Here is a 25873-nt window from a genome sequence, read left to right on the forward strand (position 1 = left end):
CTTCTCTCCCTCAGCCAAGGTTAACTATAAAATGACCCAAATATGCTTAACAGACCAAAAAAAAAAAAAATTGGCTAATGAATGGAACTATTTACAACTGTATTTTTGCAAATAGAATCAAAAGCTAGATATTGAATTAAGTGAATTGTTTCTACAGTTTAAACAGGAAGCAGAATGGGTTTCCCACAGAGCCATTTGCCGACAAGATAGGAGGGACAAGGAAGAGGAGAGACCACTGACTTGTGATAAAATGTGAAAGCTGCCCTGCAGATTACCTTGGCTTCAGAGGCCTGGGGCCTAAAAATAATTTGGGGGCAGGGCAAAGAGGAACTCTTCACTTGTAAACCTAACCCAAATTCTATATCTTATTTTATAGAACATTCCTTCTTTTAACCTTCTGTTACTCACTAGTGAATGGAAACAGGAAAAACATTGTGAGTTGATGGATTTTATCTAACCCATCTGCAACGATTATTCAAATGTAAGCTTTAAAGTTTTATAACATTTAGCTAAAGAAGAATCAAAACTCTTTTCTTTGCCCCGTGTAAGCACAAACACTCTCCTCGCCCTGCCAATTTGCCAGTCTACTGTCTCATGCTCTGGTCTCATACGAGGATAAAAAAAATCACAGCGCAGCAGATATTTTTATAGACCCTTCATTCATACAAGCCTTGGCATATGACCGCAACAATAGCTAAAACTGAAAAATGAGACAACTGGATTTACCGACTGATAGTGTCTAGAACTCTCTCCCAGGTAATTTAATAGATGTGCGTGAAAATGTGTGCTTTAAGGAGGACGCTGAATGTGAAGAAAGAATGCAACCACAGTGAGAGCTCCAGTACAATCCCAGGCTACAACTTCCAATGTCTGGTTCATCCTCAGAGAAAAAGGAATGAGGAAAGGAAATATTTTCCTTTAAATTGAAAGAACTCTGACATAAGGAAATTAAATAATTGATCCAAAGTGATGTTGCTCCTATTAAACAGAAAAAAAAGCACCAAGGCCTTTGCAAGCACTCCCATTAACAGTTTAATTTAGAATAGAAAGTAATGCAGGTCTTTATTCTAAACAATGGCCAACTTTACCTAACACGAAATAGACTCTTCTTAAACAAAACTCATAAAACATATACTATGGGAGTTACCAACCATTTTCTGAATTATTTATAAGCTAATGCTCTGCTTTCAATGTTTCTATCAGCTGCAAAATTTAATTAAGAAGCAAAGAATGGGCTTATAGAGATCATGACTCTACATATTTCTTACTCATATTTCAAATTATAATCATGTCATGATGAAGTTTGATCCTCGTGGAGTGTAACAAAATAATATATTTGAACTTTTTATTATTACCAGTTTAGAGACCTACTATAATATACTTCAGATACTCCCAAACCACATAGCAAAATTCGTAAGTGCAGTAATTACCATAAATGTATTCTGTAACTCTCAAAAGCAACTGCCAACAGTTCTAGGCCCAGGATAAGTGTTCGATTCATACTCATTAAATTTCATTGAATATTCAACATCTTTCACAAACTCATATATAATCTTTGTGTATGAAAATATTTTTGAGATTGAATATTCCCCCCACTCATTTCCAACTAGAAATTCCCATTGGGTTTTGAATGAAAAGATTTATTAGATCTACTCAATTAGGTGACAAGATTAATAGTCCCCATTAAACCCTAATTTGCTTTTTATTCTGCAAAGACTAACACAGATGTAAAACAGGGGTTGGCCACTCCCAGAACATATGCCTAAGACAACAAGCAAGCTGAGAGTAATTTGGTACATGAACTGGTTGTCCCTTCCATGCCACCTCTCCATTGACAGTTATGCTGGAAATGAGATTTAACAGCAAAGATTTCTCTTTCCTACACCATGCCCAACTTCCTCAGTGCTAGTAGCTTTGGATGTGAGAGGAAGACACACACACACACACACACACACACAGACACACACACACACACACTGAGTTTAGATCAACAAGCATCTACTGAGTGCCCATTACCAGGTGTCATGCTGGAATTATAGGCACAGGTGGAGCCTCAGGAGTCAAGCTCTCTAAATTCACACCCCAGTTTATCTCTCAGTAGCTGGATAGCCTCAGGCAAGTTCCTCAGCCTTTCTAAGCCGTAGCTGCTTTACCTGCAAAACAAGGATACTAATAATACCTACTTCATGGGAGTTTGTGACTATCAAATAAGATAATTCGTATACAGTTGCCTGGCATCTAGTATGTGCAATAAACTTAGCTATAATCACCACCATCATCATCGCAGCATAGCCTCAGTCTTTATCCCCAGGTAAACTAGGGTGAAAAGACACATAAACAGATTATGCCCATTTTTTGTGAGATGGTAAGTGGACTTCAGAAAAGAGGCACTTAGCTCAACGTGGAATGCAAGGAAGGTCTCTGAGCTGAGAGTCAAAAGGTGAGTAGAGTTAGCCGGATAAAGAGAGTTATTTTGGTCGGGTGTGGTGGCTCATGCCTATAATCTCAGCAATTTGGGAGGCCAAGGTGGGCAGATCACTTGAGGTCAGGAGTTTGAGACCAGCCTGGCCAACATGGTAAAACCCCATCGCACTAAAAATACAAAAATTAGCCGGGAGTGATGGTGCACACCTGTAATCCCAGCTACTCAGGAGGCTGAGGCAGGAGAATTGCTTGAACCTGGGAGGCGGAGGTTGTGGTGAGCCGAGATCGCGCCGTTGCACTCCAGCCTGGGCGACAGAGTCAGACTCCGTCTCAAAAAAAAAAAAAAAAAAAAAAGGAGCATGTTGTGTACAGGAACTGGATGTGGTTTGCTATTACAAGCAAGAAATTCAAGACGGGGAGGGATAGAAGATGAGGCTCATGAGGAAGATAAGGACTAGGTCACAAGAGGTCTCATAGGTCATGTTGAGGTGACTGAATTTCCTCCTTATAGACCAAATTTCCTAAGACAGTTTATAGAAATTTCTAGTGTTCACAGAGGCATTTCATGAAAAATTCCTTGGTATTCCTCAACATAATAGCTTCACTGTGACTTCTTTTTGAAGCATCCTAAATTTCACCCCTTTAGTAATTCACAGTGCATGCGTTAGCATGTTGAAGGCTCTGAGAAGTTTTGCAATAAAGGAACCTCTTTGCCTCAATTTAGCTCAATATTTTTTAAATAGATTGTACTTCAGGACACCATCTTTACAGAATGCTGAAAGATATTTTGCCAGATTTTAACAAGAGTAATGAATTGGGCAGTTTAGCTTCATAAAATTGCTCTAGCTACAGAGATGGAGTTTAAAGGAGCACGCTTGGAGAGAAGATGTGAAATGATGGTGAGCCGGGACAGAGAAGACAGAGCAGATTCAAAAAATATTCAGGAGGTAAAATCTGTAAGTTTTGCTGGTAACAGTGGAGTGAGGGAGACAGAACTGTCTAGAATAATACTTGGAGTTCTGGCTTGAGTGAAAACAATAGTAATGCCACTTACTTCAAAAGTAATACAGAAAAACATGATGTTGGGAAAGGAATGAGGGATGGGTAAGGTAAAAAACTTAGTTTGAAACATGATTAGTTTGAGACACCCATGAGTCTTCCAAGTGAAATAATAGGTAGCAATGCGTCACTAAACCATTCTTCAGTCCTAATCTAAACCAGGTCATCTGACAAGTAATTCCTTTCTCTTCCTTAGGAGTCAAAATTTTTAGGTTAAGATTCCATAATGCATTGTGTTCATTTTAGCAGCAAATTTACTAATAATAAGGTTATTATTTAATCATTAAAACACTCAGGCTTTTCTTAATGCATTCGCAAATTAAAATATGCAAATGTACATATGTAGACAGGTGAATATTGCATTACTCAAGATAAATTACTTAAATTCTCACTTAAAAAGTGAATCTTCAGTAGAGCTACTACCATTATCCAAATGTCACAAATATACCTAAATAGGTTAATTTTTAATATATATTGTAGTGAATCATTTAACAAAACTAATTTTTATCTTTTTTTTCTATCTCAGCTTCTTAAAAGCAAAAGATACATCTTCATCTTTGTGCCCTGAGGGTTCAAAGCAGTTTAACACACATGGAAAGTATACATTAAAATCTTGTTCAATTAATAAAATTAATTAAAGCAAGTCACAGTAATAAATACAAAATTGACAAGTTTTCAACTCTACTCTGTCACTAATTGATCTCATCCGCCCTCTTCGCTTTACATATGATCTACATGCTAATGATTTCCAAACTGTTATCAGCTCTGCTCTCCTTTTGAACTGTTAACCATCTCTGCTCTTCCTTTCAACTTTGAAAGTTGAACTTTCAACTTGAGGCTTATAATTTCAACCTTACTTGACTTTTCCATGTGAATGCTTACCAGAGACCTTAAACTTCATGTGTCCCTGGTAGCATTACTGGTTGCCTACCTTCACAGTATCCTTTCACCTCTTACTTCCTATAAAAATGCCTCCAGTTTTGTTCAGTGAGCCACTGTGACCAGCTAAAAAGCTCAGCCTCCCTTGCAGCTAGAATTGGACACATGATATAATTTTGGTACATAAAGTGGAGGTCTGGGGTATAGATTTCTGAAAAAGCTTTTGCTTTCCTGACATAGGCACTACCCCTACTTCTTTCAGCTTTCCCCTTCTCCTGTCTTACATGCAGACCCTATGCCTAAAGCTCAGTCCCTCTCTTACATAGGTGAGAGTGAAGGACATGATGAGGATGCTCAAGGAGAAGAGAGAATGTGCCTGCGATCTCAGTGGCATTTGTGAGCTACCATACCAGCTGGGTCTGCCTATTTTTGACACACTTTTGTGTGGACAATAAATTAATTGATTAATCAAAGAGCTTGTTTGTTTAAGATATGGTTTGTCAGGATTTTGGTTCCTCTGCAGCTGAACACAACCACATATGACATAACATACAAAACAAACATTTTGATTTTCACCTTCAAAGAGCACCTGATGACCACCTCCCCAACCATCTCACAGACCTATTTCTTTCCCAGTCATAAACATGTCAGTTTCTACCATCACCATTCATTTGGTAGCTTAAGAAAATATAAATTTGGGTATGTCCCGGATGCCTCCTCTCTGTCTTTACCTCTAAACTATATCTTCAAACCCATCTTCTCTCTTCTTCCACCACCTAGCCATCCAACCTATCATCATAGCCTCTCAGCTGCCCACTCTGCTGCAGTCTTGACCCCCTGCAATCATCCTCCACATAGCATTCAGAGCAATCATTCAAAAACACCTATTAGGTCACGTCACTCTCAATTTTTAAAACTTCCAATTGCTTCCTATTTTACTCATAATAAAATCCAAGTGCCTAGCTGCAATAGGCTGAATGTGTCCCCCCAAAATTATATGTCAAAACTCCATTGTGATGGCATGTGAAATTGGGGACTCTGGGAGGTAAATAGGTCATGAGGGTATCATGAGAGTCGAGCCTTCATGATGGGATTAATGCCTTTATAAGAAGAGACATAAGAGTGCTTGCTTCCTCTCTCTTTCTCTCTCCACCATGTGAAGGTATGGGAAAAAGAAGTCATCTGTCTGCAAACCACGAAGAAAGTCCTCATCAGGAACCAAATCATCTGCCACCTTGCTCTTGGACTTCCCAGGCTCTAGAACTATGAGAAATAAATTTTTTGCGGATGAAATGGCTCATGCCTGCAATCCCAAATTTTTCAGAGGCCAAGGCAGTAGGATCACTTGGGTCCAGGAGTTCAAGACAAGCCTGGGCAACAAAGTGAGACTCTGTCTCTCCAAAAGTCAAAAACTTAGCCAGGCATGGTAGCATGAGCCTGTGGTTCCAGCCTCACAAGAGGCTGAGGCAGGAGAATTGCTTGAGCCAAAAAGAAGAGGCTGCAATGAGCTGTGTTCACAGTGCTGCACTCTAGCCTGAGTGACAGAGTGAGACTGTCTCAAAAAATAATAATAGAAATTTTTTAAAATAAATGTTTGTTATTTATTTTAAAATAACCTGGTCTATGTTATTTTTGTTATAGCAGCCCAAAAAGACTAACACACTAACTATGGCTTACAAAGTTATATGTGGTCTGATCTCATCTTGCACCGTTTTCTCTTGCTCTCTGCACTCAAGCCATACTACCTTCATTTCATTCCTCAAAGCCACCAAATGTAGTCTCACCTCAGGGCCTCTGTACTTGCTGTTCACTCTGCTTCAGTTGCTTTTCCACCTGGCTCTTCCTCATCATTCAGGTTTCAGCTCCAATGTCACCTCCTTAGAGAAAACTTCTCTGACCACCCCATTTCACCTGTGTTTCATGATCTCAATACCCTATGTTATTTCCTTCATATGCTCGTCTGTCTAAAATTATCTTGCTTATTTACTTGTTACTTTTTTTCTCCTCCTTCTAGATTAAAAGCTCCATGAGTACAGGGACTGTGTATATCTTATTCACCACTCCATTCCCATATCTAGAAAAATATTAGTACCAATTAGGCCCTTGATAAATATTGTTCTTAATAAATAGATTAATTTTTCTAAATAAATAAATAAATAAAAAATAAAAAAAAACACACACAGCCTTGGATGCTTGGAAATCTGCCAACATGTATGATCCTAGAAACATAATTTTCTTGTCTAAAATCTCCAAGAGCAGAACAGAATTTTGGATTTAAATAAAAGCTTTTTCTAGCATATTTAATTCAGAAATCACCAAATGTACTTAATCCTATTGCTTATCTTCTATCACAGGTAAGTATTTTTGCTTACCACATATATTCTTTAACCAAGTTATGGTAACATAATAAGGGATTAGACCCTTGATACAAGTTGCCAAGTAACTTGTATCATGATTTTATATAAAACAAACCCTCAGGAGTTTGGAAAGGAGCCCAACAGACTCACAGTTCAAAGTTTCCAGATCCATTTACATGTGGTAGTGCTAAGAAAGGCTGTCTTTCAGGCTATTCCTCTGTACAACATAGAAGCCCAGGAACTTTCCCCAAACTCTTCAGTTACGATCCAGTGAAATTAAAGTGTGTAGGAAAAATGTTGAAGGTAATCAACACAGCCCCTTGAAGGGACAAATGCTTTCAAACCACAGGGAGAAGGGTGTACATTTCTGGTCAGTTCTATTTCTAGATGGTTTATTCAGCAGTTTGAAGATTTTATGGAGTTGTGCCAGTATTTTCATTACTAAATTCTTACAGTTGGAAGGAAAGGGGAAAAGACATCATCTCATGGCACCATCCCTCCCAGTGCTACTACATTGGGCGAGCAGAGCAAGCAAAAAGGCTCAGTGCCTAGGGCTCCCAAAGACACGGTCATGTTGCATCATGGCCATCCCACTACAGGCCTAGAACCTTTTGATCCCCAGGTGCTGGGACAGGCCTGGGCACATACAGAATACAAGCTCCTAGGCAGCAACAAGTTAGAAAGAAAGGAACACTTTCTTCCCTTGGAGGCTTTCATTACCCCTGCTTTTCACCTTCCCAAAGTGTGGTCTGGAAAGTCCTGGAGACCCTTTCAAGGCATCTGTGAGATCAAAACTATTTTCATAATAATACTACAAAAATGATTTGCCTCTTTCACTACGTGGACATTTACACTGATGGTACAAAAGTAATCCTGGGTCAAACTGCCAGCATCTTAGTACAAGTCAAAGCAGTGGCACCAAACGGTACCTAACAGTCATCACATTATTCACACCACACACTCACAATACAATTTGTTGAGTGGGGAACAAACAAACAAAAAAGGAAGCCAGTTTTACTTAAGAATGTCCTTGATGAAGCATTGAAAACTGTTAACCTCATTGAATTTCAACATTTCGGTACATGTCTTTGTAATATTCTGTGTGACAAACTATCAAGTACACAGAAAGCACTTCTGCTGAATACTGAAGTAGCATGGTTGTCTCTACCATAAAATATTCCTGGAGTTGCAAGTTGAACTAACCACTCTTCTAATGAAACACCATTTCACTTGAAAGACCAACATATTCAGATGTAGGTATTTGCTAAACATTGTCTTGAAAATGTACAAAGTGAGCCTGTCACTCCAAAGGAAATATATGGCAATATTTATTGCCCAATAACCTTTAAGAAACTACCTCTAGTTGAGGTTTAGGATAGTAGATACAATTATCCAAAAAGGTTATTAAAATAGTCCTCTGTTTTCCAACTACATTGCTCTGTGATGCCAGGTTTTCTTAATATTCTTCGATGAAAACAACATATCACACTATATCAAATGCAAAAGCCAATGTAAGAATCTAGCCATCTTCTACTGTCAGACATTAAAAGGCAAAAAATGTAAAAACATGAAATAATGCTATGCTACTCACTAAGTTTCTCTTGTTTGGAAAAATAAATACATTATTTATAAAAATATGTTATTTACGTTACATGCAATGGGTTTATTATTGTTATTATAAAATGAATGAATAAATAATTATTTTTAAAATGTTTATAGCATGTTTGGCTGGGCGTGATGGCTCATGCCTGTAATCCCAGCACTTTGGGAGGCCAAGGTGGGCAGATCATGAGGTCAGGAGTTTGTGACCAGCCTGACCAACATGGTGAAACCCTGTCTTTTCTAAAAATATAAAAATTAGCCAGGTGTGGTGACGGGCACCTGTAATCCCAGCTACTCAGGAGACTGAGGCAGGAGAATCACTTGAACCCGGAAGGCGGGGGTTGCAGTGAGCCGAGATTGTGCCACTGCACTCCAGCCTGGGTAACAGAGCAAGACTCTGTCTCAAAAAAAAAAAAAGAAAGAAAAATGTTTATAGCATAGTTAATATCCACAGATATAACCCAAATAAACAAAAGATTTTTGAGATCCTCAATTATTAAGAGCATAAAGGAATCTTGAGACCAAAACCTAGTACAATAGATAGTTATAACAGAAATATGTAATAGAAATAAAAATGTATGATAGAATTATATAACAGAAATGCAAATCCTACATTTCTAACAGCATAGATGAAATATTTAGTATTTTCATTCCACCACAAAAGAGAGAGAGAGTTCCATTATGCAATTAAAGTAAAAATTTAAGCAACAGCGTCCAGGTTGTGGTGTTGCCATCACAGCAACTAGTGGCTTGCAGGAGTTAAAAAGCTGTCAGGGAACAGTGGCAGGTGGGCTGGTGGTACAGCAAAGAGCCACAGCGACTTGACTGGAAATACGAAAAGATGTAGTGGGATAAAATGCTCAAACACATTATGCGCCCATGTTGGTACAGAGATTTGAACAACCAGGAAAGAACTCTAACACAAGATAACTTTTTTTAAGTTCACTTATGTTTTCCCCTTCTGTTTTTCTTCTTTGACATCTGTGCTGCTTTTGCCTGGGGGAAAGTTCAAGGTTGGAATGTTTGATTTTTGTTTTAAAAAACCTGAGGGCACGAAAGAGAATTTAAATAGCTCTGGGGGAAGAATACCCCCTGTCTAAAATGAAAGTCTCTCTGGCTTAGAGGAGGAGTCAGAGTTTAAGGTACCCTGTATTTTGCCTTACTCCCTGGCAGGGCCCCAAGGACACAGCAGGACCTCAGAGAGACTGGCCATTGGTGAACCAAGAGGTGGAACATTAGCCCAGGTTTCCCAACCACAACAGTTCTCATACTCCAGAGGCTAGCACAAAGGCAGGAGAGGGGAGCCTCTTAAAGACCATGTAGGGAGAGACAGTGACATCCCAGCAGTAACCTGTGTGGTCATATGTCTGATGCCCTCCTGGGTCTCTGAGATCTCGGCTCTGCTTGAGAGCCTGGAATCTTGACACAGCCCCAGATGGGAAGTACAAGAATGACTGAAGTTGAATTTCTCACCAGACCTATGGAACAGGGGCAGAAAATAATAATTACTTACTGAGCCAAAAGTAGAGAAGAATAAATACTATTCAGCAATAAAAAGGAAGGAAGTACTTAAGTCATGCCACAACATGGATGAACCTTAAAAACATTATGTGGCCGGGCGTGGTGGCTCATGCCTATAATCTCAGCACTTTGGGAGGCCAAGGCTGGCAGATCACGAGGTCAGGAGATGGAGACCATCCTGGCGAACATGGTGAAACCCCATCTCTACTAAAAATACAAAAAATTAGCTGGGCGTGGTGGCGGGTGCCTGTAGTCCCTGCTACTCGGGAGGCTGAGGTAGGAGAATGGCGTGAACCTGGGAGGCGGAGGTTGCAGTGAGCCGAGATCATGCCACTGCACTCCAGCCTGGGCGACAGAGCGAGACTCCGTCTTAAAAAAAAAAAAAAAAAAAAAAATTATGCTAAATGAAAGAAGTCAGTCACGAAAAACCACATAGTGTATGTTTCCATTTATAGGAAACATCCAGAATAGGCAAATCTATAGACAGAAAATAGATTAGTGGTTGCCTAGGGCTAGGGGAAAAGAGGGTGACAACTAAAGAATAGAGGATTTGCAGGGACAGGTGAAAACATTCCAAAATTGATAATCGTGTTGATCGCACAACTCTGTGAATATACCAAAAAAAATGAATTTTATAAATAGTTAAATTGTATCAATAAAACTACTACCCCAAAAAAGTAGAGAAATGTGATGTCTCTTGTCCACCTGAGGTGTACTGAGATTCATAACCATTTTGTGTGTAAAATGTTTCACAAAGTTATTTGATAAGGTTGTGTCAAGCTGAGGTGGTAACTTCTAAACACACACACTATATCAGCTCAGGACCTAGCAAACAGGTCCGAAACACAAGCAATGGGGAAGGATGCAGGAGTGAGCGGACACAAGCTCCAGGGAACGCGGGTAGCAAGTGGTCTGCACCAAGGAACCACATAAAACTCCAGAGCACTGTTTTGGAGAAGCAATATTCAGAGATGCGGGAAGGGAGCCAGCATCAAGGAGGTTCTCAGCAGACTGCAAGGCTCCACCTCAGGAGAGGAATTCAGGGGCAGGAGCCCTGCCCAAGTGCACGATTGCAATGAGGCCTGCAGCCTCAGAGACCCGGCAAGTGATCCAAGAAGGACCCGAGGCAACCATGCAGGGACCTAAAAAGCATTAATGATATAAGCATGCATTTTGTCACTCATGTATACATATATACGTAAGGTAAGTTCTATAAAAATAAAAATAACAAATATTTGCCATACGCTGTTATATGAATTTATATTTTTTAATGTATCTTCACAACAACCCTCTGAAATAGCTACTCTTACTCCTCTCCATTTTACAGATGAGAAATTCGAGTCACAGAAAGGCAAAGTAGCTTGCCCAAGTCATTAGTAACACAGAGCTAAGGTTAAAACACGGGCAACATGGTCCCAGGGTCCATCTTAACTCTACCATGCTGCATTCAGAGTAAAGGCTCACTTACTACATCTGAGCCATCAGGACTGGGAGGAACCATGGTTGATGCTGAATCCCCCTCAGCATAAACAAGAGGTCTTTAAAGCTTCCCCTATGTAGGAAGGACAGATCCTGGAGCCTGAGCTGGGGCTGAGTCTGCAGGTGGTACTTAAATGATGGCCACATAGAAGCAGAATATGGAACCAGGCAACTACTGCCACACATCTTACATATTTTCATTTTTACCACAGCGCTATAAGGTAGTATCTTAGTCTGTTCAGGTTATGATAACAAAATACCAAGACTAGGTGACTTATGAATAACAGAAACTTATTACTGACAGTGCTGCAGGCTGGGAGTCCGAGATCAAGGTGCTGGCAGAGGCAGTGTCTGATAAAGGCCCACTTCCTCATAGACAGCTATCTTCTCACTCTAACTTCACATGACAGAAAGATTAAAGGGTATCTCTCAGGCCTTTTTTTTACAAAGGCACTATTCCCATTCATGAGAGCTCCACATTCATGATCTAATCAACTCCTAAAGGCCTCACCCCCAATACGGTCACCTTGGAAGTGAAGATTTCAACATGTGAATCTGGGGAGGACATAAATATTCAGACCATAGCAGGTAGGTATTGTCTTCTTCTTTTCAGATGAGAAAACTGAGGTTTGAAGAGATTACACAATTTGGCCAAAGAGCCAGTAAGCAATAGAGCCAAGACCAGATCCCAGACCATCTGATTCCAAGATGGCAGCTATGAACAGGCATTTGTAAATTGGCAGGCAATAAAGAAAAGCAAGTAAATTGGGAAGTAGGGTAGCAGCATGGTTAAAAACATGTGCTTGGTGGCCAAAGTCCAGCTATGTCAATTACTCTATGATCTGAAAAGAGCTACTTAATCTTTCTGAGTCTTAGCACCTTCATCTGTAAAACAGATTAGTAACAATAATAATAAAGTCTAACTCCTGGGGTTGCCATGGGAATTCAATGAAACACTGTGTGTATAAATATCTGACAGAGTACCCAGCATATAGTAGGTGCTCAATAAGTGGTAGCGTGTTAAGGAGGCATTCCTCTTATTGTACTGCTGAACACAGACAAGCTCTGTGGCAACACAGATCTTTCTCCTGAGCTGTTTTACCTCTTGACTAAGAGAACATCATGCTGAAAGGAACATTAGAATTTCTTTAATCTAATTCTCTTTTTTAACAGATGAGAAAATTGAGGGTTAGAGCAGTTACATAAGTTGCCCAAAGCTTTATAGTAGTTACTGGCGAGGAAAACCAGATCTTTTATCTGTAACTTAAAAATTAAAAAGCTATTGGAATGAGATAGAAAAATGCTTAAGAAGTAAAATTGGGCAGGGTGCAGTGGCTCATGCCTGTAATCTCAACACTTTGGGAGGCCGAGATGGGTGGATCACTTGAGCCTAGGAGCTCAAGACCAGCCTGGGCAACATGGTGAAACCCTGTCACTACAAAAAATATAAAAAATTAGTCAGGCATGGTGGCATGCACCTGTAGTCCCAGCTAGCTGAGAGGCTGAGGTGGGAGGATCAACTGGGCCCGGGAGGTCAAGGCTGCTATAAGCCAAGATTATGCCACTGCACTCCAGCCTGGGTGACAGAGTGAGACCCTGTCTAAAAAAAAAAAAAAAAAGAACTATAAAAGAAGTTAAATTAAGACAATCCTAGGTAGCTCTTCCATCAGGGATGTAACTTAGTGGGAAAGGCAGTCATGCCACACTGAAAAGAGCAGGGGGACTTCTGACACTCCGGCCTCTCTCACACCATTCCCTGTGCACAAGTGAAGCAACACTTCCCGGGAAGCAGGAAGCTGTGCTTTCAGATACTCATTTCATATCATCCCACCCCTACCCTGTGGTATTGTCTGCACTCAACAAAGGAAACTCGACCTTGGGTGATACACAAGAGAAGTTAACAAAAGGATGAAAACCAGTATCTTGGAAAGCATATGGTAGGCATTAGATTAGTGTTAGTAAAAGGATCCGAGAATTAAAAAAAAAAAGGAAAAGTCCTTTTATATCATTTGAGTGGGTTGCGTTCGTTTGCTAAAAGACTAGCTGAAAATTGAATGAAATTAACAAGCAGGTGTTAGATGGGGATGCAGAATGTTAGAGAAGGTGTAGCGAACTAAAGAGGTAATAAAGAGCTTTGAGAATGAGGTTTGAGGAAAATGAATATGTGCATTTGCACATTTGCACACACATATATTTATCTGACAGTGCCTGTCTTTACTTTTGCAGTAAATTTAAGAGCTGCCCTCAAAGGCAAATTAAATGGTGTCCATTGTGCTATTTACAAGGATCAGGAGAGGTTCTTGGGCATGATAGGAGATGTGGTAGGAATATGACAGGGTAAAGCAGTTAAGGACTAAGGAGTAGGGATTCCAAACTGAAATTGCTAGGTCCACCTGCTACGTATTAATTATGCAAGAATTACTGTTTGTTAAGTGTCATTGCTGCATCTCTTAAGAGAAAAAAGTATATTTGGGAAATGTCTGACAAATCTATTCACTAAAAGAAAGAAAATGTTACACTTTGTTAGTCTAACAATAATGTTAGACCACATATATTCTTAAAAGAAATTTGGCCCCATTTGCTATAAACATACTGAGTGATTATCAGGCAAAGAAATTACTCCAGACTTTAAAGCTTTTTCATTAGCTAGAACTAGAGTTCCAGTCTTGTCTGTCTGTTATTTTTAAGCACCCCAAGGGTGCTAACTTGTGCATTGTTTTGCACAGATTTGCACTGTGAGTTAAAGAAGCACTTGGTTCAAATATGTAAAGAAAAAAAGGCAGTTAACATTGCAAACTATCTACTAACACCATCAGCTGGGATGTCATAAACTAAAAAGATCAATCTCAAAGATCACAGATCTTCATAGAGATTTTCCCAAAGGGAATAATGAAGGATGCCCATGTGTTCATATGAGACTCCCACTCCAGATGTTACCATTCATTCCCTGCGTGCCAGGGCCACTAGGTCTCATATATAAGCTGATGAAGGTAGGGGTTCTGATCAGCAGATAACTTTCTTTTCTTATGGAGCCATTCTTTGGGAAATCTAGTTCCTTCCTTCCTTCCCTTCTTTCCTTTCTTTCTTGAGACAGGGTGTCACTCTGTGCAGTGGAGCAATCATGGCTCACTGCAGCCTCAAACCCCACCTCAGCCGCCTGAGTAGCTAGGACTATAGGCACACACCACCACACCTGGCTAATTTTCATATTTTTATAGAGACAGGGCTTTACCATGTTACCCAGGCTGGTCTCGAACTCCTGACCTCAAGTGATCCGCCTGTTCTCAGCCTCCCAAAGTTCTGGGATTACAGGTGTGAGCCACCACGCCGGGCCCCACAGTTAAATTTACATGCACCGTTGTCATGTTTTTCATTAGTGTCTGTTATATTTTACATTGCTTTGGCCACAATGGATAACATAAATACATATAAGAGTAACTGGAATACAATTTCTACACACCTTTGTTAGCCACGTTGGTCTACCTCTAAGAAAGACATTGTCATGGTCTCTTGCTTCTTAAGTAAACTAGGGAGGAAATCATTAGCGGCTCTCACTAAAGGAAGGATTGAAAATAGAGCTTCCGTTAATGGGATTAGATCCTCCCACTCCCTTCCGGGACCAAAATGCCTAAACAGAAAACCTCCACTGGCATCCAGGTCCTGAAGTTTGCAAGGTATGAGAAAGGACTAAGGGGGTTAACATACAAGTCTCTAAGCCTTGGAAGGGGGCCATAAAAAAGAAAAGAGGATTGAGGAGAGAAGGAACAACCTTTCCTAAATCCTATGAGGCCTTTCTCCTGTGTAGTACACAATGGAAAACTTAAGTTTAAATTTTTACCACCTCTATTCCTCCCACACCGCATCATTCTCTTTGAAACATATCTGTTCCTAGGGCAAAAATCTCAGGCCAGAAAAAAAAACAATCCACAGATACTGCTGAATGGTGCAACCCTTACTCTAAAGAAAAAGAAAGCCCAGGTGCCCCAGGGCCTTCCCAGTAGACCTGACTAGAATAATGCCTCTGTCTTTCCAGGTGGACAAGCTAAGTAAATTAAGCACTTCAGTGACCAAGAAAATATTGAATTCCTCCTGAATCTGCATGAATTTTGTCTATTTCCAGTATCCTCAGGAAGCTAACATGCTGATTCTGAAATTTCCAAAATGTGAGAGGTTCCTAGGAGCCATTATGGAAGGGAGATTTGTTTGCCTATTGCTACTCTTTGGGGTTGTAGAATATCTTTGTCTGGTTTTCTTAAAAACTTCAGGGAATAAAAAGACTAAAGGTAGCCAGGCGTGGTGGTACACACCTGTAACTTAGTGGGAGACCAGGCAAGAGAATCACTTGAACCAGCTACTAGGGAGGCCAAGGCAGGAGAATCACTTGAACTCGGAGGCGGAGGTTGCAGTGAGCCAAGATTGTGCCACTGCACTCCAGCCTGAGTGACAGAGTGAGTGAGACTGCATCTCAAACAACAACAACAACAAAAAGACTAAAGGAAAATATAGAAATGCCTCCAGGACAAACTATCATTCACCAAATGCTCATTTGGGTTACACAAATGGAACATCCTTACAATATCTTAAGTCAAACAGTGGCTTTAATAGATGTGAGATGACGTGCCCGGGGCAGGATATTGGTTCTCCAATTTTAATGTGCCTGAAAATGACCTGTGAGACTTGCTAAAAATGAGGATTACAGGTTGCCACCTCCAGAGATCCTGAAGCGGAGCCCCCAAATAAATATTTCTAATAAACACCACAGGGGAGCTTGTTGCAATGCATGTGTTCAGTAAACCAATTTTTGAAAAGACATCAATTTCTCATAAAACCTCAGTTCTCAGGCCGGGCGCGGTGGCTCACGCCTGTAATCCCAGCACTTTGGGAGGCCGAGGCGGGCGGATCACGAGGTCAGGAGATCCAGACCATCCTGGCTAACACGGTGAAACCCCGTCTCTACTAAAAATACAAAAAAATTAGCCGGGCGGGGTGGCGGGCGCCTGTAGTCCCAGCTACTCGGGAGGCTGAGGCAGGAGAATGGCGTGAACCCGGGAGGCGGAGCTTGCAGTGAGCCGAGATCGCGCCACTGCCCTCCAGCCTGGGCGACAGAGCGAGACTCTGTCTCAAAAAAAAAAAAAAAAAAAAAAGCTCAGTTCTCACCTTCTCCACTTGCTCCCCTATCATGCTCCCACTCCAGTGAAACAGCACTCATCAAAGCCACCAATGACCTCCATGTTCCCAAATCTATAGTTAATTATCAATCCTCATCTTGTTTGACTTACTGGCAGTGTTTGACAAAGTTGATCACTCTCTCCCTCATGAAGCACTTTCTCCACGGGGCTTCCAAGGCACTAATCTCTCTTGGTTCTCCCTCTCTTTCTAGTGACTTGTCAGTTTTCTTTGTTGACTTTATTTTCCTAATTTCCACACCTTGAAGTGCCCCTGGATTTCAATCCACAGGCTTTTCCACTTCTCGGTCCACACTCACTTCTGCCGTAGCTTCATCTATTCCATTGATTTTAAATATCCTATTAGTATTGGGAATTCCCAAATTAATATTTATAGTCCGGTCCATTCTCTCAAGCTCCAGACTAAAATAGCCAATTGCCAACTCAACATCTTTAGTTGGCTGTCTAATAAGCATACATTAACATGCACAAAATCCCTTATTTATATTTCCTCTCTCAAAATCTGCTCCTCCATCAGTATTTTCCAGCTTAATCAAGGGCAATTCTATTTTTCCAGTTGCTAAGTCCAAAAACCTTGGAGTCCTCATTAACTCCTCACTTTCTTTACACTCCACATCTAAACCACCAGCAAATTCTGTCAGCTCTACTAGAAAATATATGCAAAATTCAACAACCTCTCCCACACTTCCACTACTATCTATGGTCTAAGCCATAATCATCATTCAAGTGTATTACTACAATAGCCTCCTAACTTCTTTCATTGTTTCTGCTAATTCCCACTCCCCCAAACTATTCACACAGGAACCACAGTGATTTTCTTAAAACACAAGTCAAGTCGCGTCATTTCCTCTGCTGAAAAACTTCCAAAGCCTTCCCATCTCATTGAAAGTAAAATCCAAATTCCACACTATAACCCACATAAAACTTTATCTCATCTAATCTAGGGCTACCTCCTTGACCTCATTTTGTACTAGCCCTTCCTCAGCCTTTGCACTAACTGAAAGGCAGAGGAAATAACCAGTGCAAAGGCTGAGGAAAGACCAGTACGAGACGAGGTCAGAGAGGTAGCACCTGCTCTCTCACTTCCTTTAGAATTCTGTTCAAATGTCCTCTCCTTGGAGAACTCTTTTTTTTTTTTTTTTTTAGATGGAGTCTCACTCTGTTGCCCAGGCTGGAGTGCAGTGGCGTGATCCTGGCTCACTGCAACCTCTGCCTCCCAGGTTCAAGCAATTCTCTGCCTCAGCTTCCCAAGTAGCTGGGATTACAGGTGCCCACCACCATACCCTGCTAATTTTTGTATTTTTAGTAGAGACAGGATTTCACCATCTTGGCCAGGCTGGTCTTGAACTCCTGACCTCATGATCCACCCACCTTGGCCTCCCAAAGTGCTGGGATTACAGGCGTGAGCCACCTTGCCCGGCCAGAGAAGTCTTACTGACTATGGTAGTACAGCTTCCAAGACGCCCCCCAGTGACTCCCACCTTCTGGTACTCACACCCTGTGTAATTCCCACCTCTTAAGTATGCACTAGCTTTAGTGACTTGCTTCTTTTTTTTTTTTTAATTATACTTTAAGTTTTAGGGTACATGTGCACAACGTGCAGGTTTGTTACATATGGATACATGTGCCATGCTGGTGTGCTGCACCCATTAACTCGTCATTTAGCATTAGGTATATCTCCTAATGCTCTCCCTCCCCTCTCCCCCCACCCCACAACAGGCCCCAGTGTGTGATGTTCCCCTTCCTGTGTCCATGTGTTCTCATTGTTCAATTCCCACCTATGAGTGAGAACATGCGGCGTTTGGTTTTTTGTCCTTGCGATAGTTTGCTGAGAACGATGGTTTCCAGTTTCATCCATGTCCCTACAAAGGACATGAACTCATCATTTTTTATGGCTGCATAGTATTCCATGGTGTATATGTGCCACATTTTCTTAATCCAGTCTATCGTTGTTGGACATTTAACAAACAGAATCAAGCAGCCATGATGGGGTGTCACTTCTGAGATTCAGTTACAAAAAAGACTGTGCCTTCCATCTTGGACACACACTTTCATTCTCTCACTTGCTTGCTCACTCTGAGGGAGGCCAACTGCCATATTGTGAACTGCCATAAAGAGAGGCCCACATGACAAGGGCTGAGGGAGGCCTCCAGCCAGTAGCCAACAAGGAACTGAGTTCTCTCAGTCCAACAAGCTGCAATGAACTGAATCTTGCCAACTGTTCCAGCTGGCACACTGAATGCATCCTCTTGAGAGACCTTGAAGTGGAGACACCAGCTAAGCCATACTTAGGTTTCTGACCCACAGAAACTGTGAGATAATAAATGTTTGTTGTTTTCAGCCACTAAGTTTTGGAGTAATTTGCTGCTCAGCAATGGATAACTAATACACTGACTATCCTATATAAATTCACAAAATCCTACCTCTGCCATTCTAGTATTTCTTCCCGCTTACTCCATTACTTGCTTTATAGCACTAATCTCCAAAGCCTTGAATATTATGTTTGTCTGTTTGTTTGTTTAGTTCAATCTCCACCCACTAAAACAAAAGCTCATGGAGGCAGGGATATGTGTAGCTTGGTTCACTGCTCTATATCCCAGCATGTAAAGCATGCCTGGCACATAGTAGGCTCTTCAAAAATATTTGTTGAATGAATCAACAAATCTGAGTACAGGAAAGAACTTTGTAAAATGGTGAAAACACAACTTAGCTCACAAGGTTGTGGTGAGTGTTAAATGAGCAAAATACTTCATGTGTCCAGTCCTTAGTAGGTGCTTAACAAAATATGCTTTTTATCCTCAAAAGAAATTGTCATCAAGTAGCATTGGTATGGACATATACAATTGTAGAATTTTTTCAGACTGGGATGTTTATTTGCACAATACTTGGCAAAGGAGAGGAGCATAGCACCTTTAAATTAAGAGGCAAAACTTCATTTCAGCAGCTGTTTTAATCGTGAGCCTCACCCAGCCCATCTCCATTTCACTCAGGATCGTTCAACAACACTCCACTTATGTATGAGCCACACCTTTAGTTTTCTATATTATTTTATAACTCAGTCTCCCTTCAACTTTAAGAACTTTGAATTTATCACAGAGGTTCTTTCAAACCTTTATGGGCTCTGAATTCGATGCTCACTTTGAGAGTCATTCAGAGAAAAATTAAAAAATAGTTCCTTCTGTCACTCTTACTGAATGGCCTCTTAAAACTCCACTGTCTTCATAACCACTGCCAGACAATAAGATAATCCAGAGAGCAATAGGCAATTATTACCATTTCAAAACCATTGTGCAGTTGCCTCTGAAAAGAAATCACTGGGTGTATGATCTTCAGTTATTATGGACTTATGCCATTCTTTGGCAGGAAGCAGTGTAAGCAGATAATTTCTACAGAACAATAATGTTTAAAACTTTAATACTGGCCAAGCAATAGGAGCAATTTTCCTAACAGGATTGAACTAAGGATAAATGGGATGTCTGACAAGCTACTCTGCTGCAGCGATGTTTCTTGAACCCTTGGGAACTCTATTTTCTTCATTGTTTTATTACAAATCTAGCACGGTTCCTGTTACATGAGAGGTGCTCAGTCAATGTTTGTGGATTACATGGATGAATAGGCAAGTGAAAGAGTTATTATAAGCCCCTGGATGAATGTCTCCTTGTCTTATAAGCTAGTCCACCTGGATACAGCATCGTGGGTGGTCATGTTTTCCCTGCCTGAACCAGTTGATGGCCTCATTTGCCTTGGTGGCTAAACAGACTTAACTTTAAAATCCAGGCCTGCCACTTCCTAAATGTGTGATATTGGCACAGGCACTTAACCACTCTCAGGCTCAGTTTCCTCACCTATGAAACTAGTATGATAATATTTACTTTATAGAGTTAGTAATAAGATTAAATTAGCAGCTAACATGTAAAACACCAGTAGCAAACACACCTAGGTAATCAATACATAATTGTTCATTAAACCTAGCCCTATCTGCTGTCACTATGAACAAAAATATCCCACTTGGCCTGTTCTCTCTCAGCTAGTTTGTTCACAAGCCCCAGGTGATCCTTAGTATGGAGAAATTTAGGTCCTAGAAAAGTATTTCCATTATTATGTTAGCCAACTCTTGTTATTTAAAATTTATTTTCTATTTACAAAGTCCTCTCGCATACAATATTTCTTTGAGCCTCACAACAACCCTAAACGGCTGGTAGAGCAAGAGTCAAGGCCCTATTTTACAGATGAGGAATCTAAAGCAAAAAGAATTAAATTACACAAAATCACACAGAGAGTGATGGTAAAATGAAGTTTCAGACTCATGTCCAGAACCTTTTCATTACATTATACAGCCTCTAACCAAGTGAATGGAGGAGAAGCCGTTAACTTGGCCCAGGCACGTCTCTCAATCACCATTCCACCTGAAGAAGCACTAACTAGTAACACAAGATGCTGGGAGGCAGCCCCTTCTGGAATCTCAAACCTGTGTCTTTCAAAGTTGGCCGGGCGCAGTGGCGCACGCCTGTAATCCCAGCACTTTGGGAGGCCAGGGCGGGCAGATCACTTGAGGTCAGGAGTTCAAGACCAGCCTGGGCAACATGGTGAAATCCCATCTCTACTAAAAATACAAACATTAGCCAGGCGTGGTGGTGGGCGCCTGTAATCCCAGCTATTGGGGAGGCTGAAGAGCAAGAATCGCTTGAACCCAGGAGGCGGGGGTTGCAGTGAGCCAAGATCACACCACTGCACTCCAGCCTGAGTGATAGAGCGAGACTCAGTCTCAAAAACAAACAAACAAAAAGTTGATGGCCCAGTAATCATCTAGGATTGTGGAAAGGATCTTCTGGAAGGGTGGAGCCAAGTCTTTATGTTCATTCTCTTGGGAACTGAGTGTGAGGTGGTGGTGATCTCCCTGGGCGATTCCTGCCAATAATTGCTATGGGGGACAGGAATCTTGAAACTGAGAAGAGATTTCTCTGTGCACATCACAATCCTGTTTCACTGGTCCTGCAAATACACAGCCTTGAGAAACCTAAACAGGGAATCTTCTTTAACCCCATACCACTTTGCTGCACAGTTAACTAGATGGAGGAAGGAAGAGTAAATTAACAATCAGTACCCACCTCCTCTGTGCCAAGCCCTGTGCTCGGCCCTTTATATGTTATCTCACTCCATTTAATCCTTAAACAATAAATATATTCCTGTAGTGGATATGTGATATTTCCCTACCATACATTCCAATTTTTACCCACACCTCCTCCACATGGCCCGCATGTTCTAGAAAAGCTGGCCTACCCCTGCTGCTAGGGATAGGACAAGTGGCTAGGGCTTAAGCTGATCGGTATAAGCCCATTCCCTGGTCACAGTTCAGGGAAGAGATATCACCAAATTCAAACCAATAAGAAGTTTTCTGGGGGTGTAGGAAAGTAGCTCACTTGTGCAAACTTTTCCTCTCTCTCTCTCCTTCTAGAAGGAGCTGACATGAAGCCTGGAATTGCCATAGCCCTTTTGCCACCATCAAGAAATGAACAAATGTGAACCTGAGAGACCCAGCCTTTCAGATGAATCCTGAGTGGCTAACTGGTCCTAAATTTAAAATGGAGCCAAGATGCTATTTGCTGACTAAAGGTCACACAAGTCCTCTGAGTTCGCTGAAAACCCATACCTTTTTAACTTGGGGACTTTCAGCTCTGACCTGAACCAACAGAGCTCACCTGCCCCGCCAATCAGGGCTCAGCTGTATCAACCAATCAGAACTCAGCAGTGTTGACTAATCAGAACCATGCAAGTTTGAATCCTTTATTTGCATAAACAGACCTGACTGGGATCCCAGACAAGAAATTTTGCTCTAAAATCTGAACGCTCTCTTTGTTCACTGAAATGCACGCAGACGGCTATGATCGCCTCAGTTTGCAAACTGTTTACAAGGATGAAGTCTTTTCTCCAAATTCCTTCTCAGAGAACTTTTGTTCATAAGGGCAACCAGCGCCAGAGTGAAGTTGACTTCATGAAAGAGCAAAGGGACAGGAGAAATCAATTTTTGATGACAGGAGAAATCAATTTTGGTATCACTGAATACCAAATCAAAAACCCTAAAATTTTCCGTCCTTTTAAAATTTCCTCTTATATGGGAGCCAAGTAAAACCACTTATTAATTTACCTAGTCTGAGTTGAGTATTCTATTACTTGCAACATAAAAAGACTTAACTCTATTGATTAGGGTAAAGCTATTCTGCCATAAGAAGGAAACTCAACAATGATGGAATGGTTTAAAAATCTAAGTTCATTTCTCTCTCATCTAACAGTGGGCAGGTGTTCCAGGTGGACAGGCAGCTCTGCTTCATATCTGCATTTAGAGAACCAGGTTCCTCCCAAATCATTACTCTGAAACCCCTATGATCTTGCTCTTGTCTCCACAGTCAAGGTTGGGTTGTTCTGAGTTCCACCTTGTAGGAAGGGGAAAGAACATGGAGGAGTCTTATGTCCCAGAGCTGAATATGACACACACTTTGCTCACATTCCACTGGCAGGGAATTAGTTCCTTGACCATGTCTAACAGCAAGGGAGACTTGAAAATATGTTAGCAGCCATGTGCCCACATATCTGTTACCACAAAAGAAAACAAGAATGGATTGGGGTTAACTGCCAGCCCCGCAGTCTTAGCCACATTAACCATTATAGAACCCATTTTACATAGGAGAGAAGTTAAGCTAAGAAAACTTGCCTTACATAACCAGTAAGTGGCAGAGCAAGGATTTGAACCTCAACTTCAATACTCACTTCCACATGCTCCATAAGGTAGACTTCTATTGCTCCTCCATGTATGTATTTATCCTTCTTCCCAATTCCAGCTCTTGAAATGACCTCATCCACCATTAGCAACATATATGCCATAAGTTACTATCTACTCTGGCAGTTGCCTGGTACCCTGCAAGGATAGCCAGCTTCTGGCTTATCTCCCAACCACAACTTTATTTTCTGCTCTCTAGGGGAGGAGGTGTTGAAGAAAGGATTGAGATGATTACCCCAGTCTGGCACACAGAAAGAGGTCTATGTAGTAATATCCAGCTAAAAAGGCAGTTACTTGACAACTGCAGGGGAAATCAGGTGGCAAACTGAGGATAGAAGCAGAGAGAAAATGTGTGGCACCTGGAGGAACAGAGAAAATGTAAAGATGAAGATGGAAAGCTACTAACAATCAATAATAAAAGAGGCTGAAATGGAAAATTAAGGACATAGAACAGACTGGGTGAATTTAGGTCATTTCAGATGTAATGTGTCCAGCATTTCTCTTAAACAATTTTTATTTACTAATTTGAATTAGCAGTACATTTCCAAAATGAACAAAAGTTTAAAAGGAAACATTCTCTCCCCTACCCTATGCCCCAGGCACCCATTTCCTCTCACCAAGGTACAAAATATTATCAATTTCTTGGATATCCTCTTGGACATATTTTATGCATAAGAAGCAAATACAGGCATGTCTTGTGTAAGTATTTTTTCTCCCCTCTTTTATTGACCAATTTTCTACACCTTAATTTTTTTCACTTAAAATATCTTGGAGATCTTTCAAGGTGTGTATATAAAGATAGTATCCTCCTTTATTAAAGAGTACTCTTTTTTATGGCTATATCATATTTCATTATATGAATATGCATAACTTATTTAAATAATCACTTATTGAGATATCTAGACTGTTTTCAATCTTCCACTATTACAAACAAGGCTGCAATATGCAATCTTGCGAACATCTCATTCTCTATGTATGTGACTAAACCTATAGGATAAATTCCTAGCACTGGCTTTAATAAGTCAAAGCATATAGATGTTCATAAGAATATTTCCAAATAACCCTTCATAAGATGGTACCAATTTATTTTCCCACCAGTCATATATGAGAGCACCTGTCTCTTCACATTCTTGCCAACACAGTGTGTTGTTAATTTTTTTATCATTGCCAATCTAATACATGAAAAATGGATGTCTGTATATGTTTAAACAACATTCATGTTCCATTTTCTATGGACTTTTTTGCACATTTTTTATTGGGCTATTGGTCTTTTTCTTATGGATTTTTAGGAGTTCTTTACTTACAAAGAAAATTAGCTAGCTTTTGTCTATTAAATGAGTTCCAAATAGTTTCCGTTTTTATAATTGTCTAGTGACTTTTTATGATGGGTTTTGCATTGCAGAAAAGCATTCCTTTTATTCACTCTCTGAAGCATCTCACTAAATTGGGAGATGCTCATAAAATAAGCCAAACTTTCCTAGATTGCAGGAGGCAGCATGAACTGGGGAAAACTTCACTTTTGAGGGTTTCCTCTCCTGTTTGATCCCACCCTTAATTACTCCCTGGTAATGATATTGTCACAGAACTCAGCCCACTGAATAAATTAATATCACTAACCATGACTTCCAGCAGTAACAGAGTGCAAAGGAAGCCAAGTTTCCTGCCCTTTGGCTTCCCAGCTAAGTCAGAGAGGAAAATAATGTTCGAAAATCCCCAGAGAATGTTGTTGACACATCAGCTTTCATTTTTCCTGCACCTACTTCCTCCATAAAATTCAATTATAAAAGTCCTTCCTAGGTAGTCATTCAATGAATGGCACTGGGCTGAAGAATAGACCTGTGGGTTACTAAATGGATGGGAAGAGAAAATAAAGAAAAGGAGTAAATGAATAACAGGAGAAATCACACTGCAAGTAAGGGGCATTTCACAACAGGAATAAAATTGCTTCTGCCACAAGCAGGCAAACAAATTTCTTCACACAAGGAAGGAGGGAGCGTATTTCAGAAGGCCAAACATAAGTCTTGGCAGTGAATTTCAGGACCCCAGGGATTGTGACAATAGGAGGGAGGAGTGATGCCCCTTTTTGAAGGTCTAGGAAGATAGGTAGACAGCAATTCTCTAAAATCACCAAGAAAATTCTCTAAGGCAGCTTTGGAGAAGATGCTGGTTTCTTCTGCATTTTTCAGCCTGATCCATGGCATCCCCAACCTTCAGCCTCAGCTGAAAGCATCCCCAACCTTCAGCCTCAGCTGCTCAGCATCTGAGCGAATTCTGACTCTGCCTTAGTGGACATTGAAAGCCCTTTCCCATCCTATGGCAAGTGAGTAGTCTAGACCTCTGGAATTATACTCCTGCCTCTCTCTGCATTTCCCCTTCTCTCATGCATCCCTTTCCCTCCATCCCACAGTACTGTGATCTGCAGCACCCGGCAGGGCAGCCCTTCCCAAACCTGGGCTTCTGCCTGACTTGCTGACTCTCACTCAGCCGCCTGCTCTTGCTGGAGCCTTGCCCTGAACTTCAGCCTCCTTGGCAAGGGCCCTGACAGCCCAGCTGGCCCACAGCCACCATCCTGTTCCTCTCAGCAACCAGCC

The sequence above is a fragment of the Pan troglodytes genome, chromosome 10, assembly GCF_028858775.2.
Source record: "Pan troglodytes isolate AG18354 chromosome 10, NHGRI_mPanTro3-v2.0_pri, whole genome shotgun sequence".
Lineage (NCBI taxonomy): Eukaryota > Metazoa > Chordata > Mammalia > Primates > Hominidae > Pan > Pan troglodytes.